Raw genomic sequence first — 2,865 nt, 5'->3', positions numbered from 1 at the left:
CGCGCTGCGTTTTGGTCCTCTCCTTCATCCCAGGAAGAAAGCCGCTACAGAGGGGATCCGGAATAAATACAAATGTTATGTAATTTCCCAAGAAAATCAGATTGCGCAATGTTGTCATTTGTTAAATTCCAATGTTTCGTTACAGGAAATGAGTAACATTCCTGTATCAAACACACATTAGCTTTCAGTATGTGCGTTTATTTATTTTTATTTAACTAGTCAAGTCAGTTAAGAACGAATTCGATTTAAGAAGTCTCATTTCATACAAACGCATTTTCATCCATTTTCCCTCTCCTCGCCACCTCTCCTTAAATACTTTTGACCTTTTTCAAAAGCCCATAGAGGACTGCGGAGAGAGGACGCAAGAGTTGAGCAAATCCAATTGAGAAAAGGATCCCTTGTGTTTATACTAGAGACTTTCTGTTTATTTGCATGGGCTGTGTCGTATTCCAATCAATCCGCCTGTGTCGGCCATTCGCATATGTGGTAGATATGCGAATGGCCGCATATTGTTTGCCAGACATGAGAGGATGCCAAGATACTTTTCATGAAATCGTATGTCTAGTCTGAATGGTTTGAGCTAAAAACTACCCTACAAGGATTAGACTCATGTTCACATTGAAAAGGGCGCAAACAAGGTCATGCTGTTAAGTGCCTCCTAAGAAGAGGTAGGTGCAGGAGTCAGCAGCAGGAGAGCAAGGAAGTCCCAGTGGCACAGTCGTTTAATATAAAGTCCCAACACAACAACAGGTGGGGATACACACCCCAACGAAGTCGCCACACATAGGGAAAATCACGAAACACACCGAGGAGAAACCTCTACTCCTAATACAATACCAACGGTACAACGACTGTAAGGGGGGGGGGGGGGACCTGTGGCGCAAACACGCACCCCTAACAGAGCAAACACAGCAAATAATCCCGCACAAAGACTAGCAAGCAGCGGAGGTTAATAAACCCACCGAAATGAACTAATAGGACACAGGCGTTACCAAAACAGGCAGACACAAACGAAAAGGAAAAATGGATCGGTGGCAGCTAGTAGGCCGGCGACGATGACCGCCGAGCACCGCCTGAACAGGGAGAGGAGCCACCTTCGTGGAAGTCGTGACACATGCATGGCACTACCTGAAATCTACTTCACAACATTTAAATAATCCATCCAAATTTTGGACAGTAGTGAAGGGTTTGGAGTGCAAAAAAGACACACAGCTTCCCAAACAATTGTTGGTCGATACAGAGATTGTAACTGAGAGAACCTCCATTCTGAAAGCCTTGAAAACGCATTTATTTTTAGATGCAGGCAGTTTATTTGAAAAGGTCAAAGGTATAATTGAGCCCCCTATGAATTTACCTGAAACCCCTGCGCACTCCTCCACCAGGTTCTCCTTTTTATCCTTCTCTGTTTCAGAAGTGTGTAAAGCCCTGAAAGAAATTGATGGGAAAAATCCCCTAGCCCTGATGAACTAGACCCCCGCCTCCTACACCTAGCCGCAGACATCATTATTCCCCCTTAACATGTATGTTTAACCTCACGCTTGATGTTAAGGAAATCCCCAAGTTATGGAAATCTGCTTTTGTACTGCCTCTCCTGAAAGGTGGAGATCCTTCGCTGCTTGACAACTATCGACCCATATCAACATCGTCTGTACTGTCAAAGGTACTGGAGTCCTTAGTTAGTAGGCAGCTAAAGGTCTACTTCCAAGAAAACAACATCTTAAATGGAATGCAATCAGGTTTTAGGTTGAAGGCTTTTGATACCGTGGACCATGCTGTGTTAGTGCTAAGGTTAAAATGTTGTGGAATTACTGGTCATGCTCTAGATTGGTTTATAAATTACCTGAGTCCACAGAGGTGTGCTCAGGTGTTCCGCAAGGTTCTATTTTGGGCCCACTGTTGTTCATTTTGTATATCAACAACATTGGGGATCTTATTGAAACAGCTTATGTTCATTTTTATACAGATGATAGTGTTCTTTATTCAAGTGGTAGTAGTTTATCTTTAGCTTTTGAAAATGCCCAAAAAGCATTTAACATCATACAACAGAATCTGTATGATTTAAAGCTGATTCTAAATTCAGGTAAAACAAAATGCATGGTATTTTCAAATGCCAGGCATGTTACAAATCATGTCATTGCTACATTGGCTGGACATACTATAGAGCAAGTTATAGTGTACAAATATTTGGGTGTGTGGGTTGATGATAAGCTGAGCTTCACTGTGCATGTAGAGAACTTGATAAGGAAGCTCAAGCTGAAAATAGGATTTTATTACCGGCATAAGGCTTGTTTTTCTTTTGAGGCCAGGAAGGAGCTGGTACGATGTACATTACAGTCGGTTTTAGATTTTAGTGATGTTATATACAGTGGGGAGAACAAGTATTTGATGCACTGCCGATTTTGCAGGATTTCCTACTTACAAAGCATGTAGAGGTCTGTAATTTTTATCATAGGTACACTTCAACTGTGAGAGACGGAATCTAAAACAAAAATCCAGAAAAATCACATTGTATGATTTTTAAGTGATTAATTTGCATTTGGAAGTTGAAACTTCTATTGTATTCCCATTTTAGTACATTTAACCTTAACAGCCAAAACATGACTCCCACCCTGTATTCAAGAGCATGCTGAATTGAGCCCAACCCTGCTGTGAATCTCTTCTGGGAAGAAATCACAAGTGTACTCTACAGATTGTGACATCAGCCTGGCTCAGACTGGAATGGCGGATTCTGGCCAAAAGGGGGAGACCCTGCCACACACCGAGGGAGAACGTACAACCCTTACTCAGAGGAGTGAATTTCATATGCCTGAACCTACAGTGCATTTGGAAAGTATACAGACCCCTTCACTTTTCCCACATTTTGTT

The sequence above is a fragment of the Salvelinus fontinalis genome, chromosome 42 (genome assembly GCF_029448725.1).
Source record: "Salvelinus fontinalis isolate EN_2023a chromosome 42, ASM2944872v1, whole genome shotgun sequence".
In the NCBI taxonomy this organism is placed as follows: domain Eukaryota; kingdom Metazoa; phylum Chordata; class Actinopteri; order Salmoniformes; family Salmonidae; genus Salvelinus; species Salvelinus fontinalis.
This window is presented reverse-complemented; position numbering follows the sequence as displayed.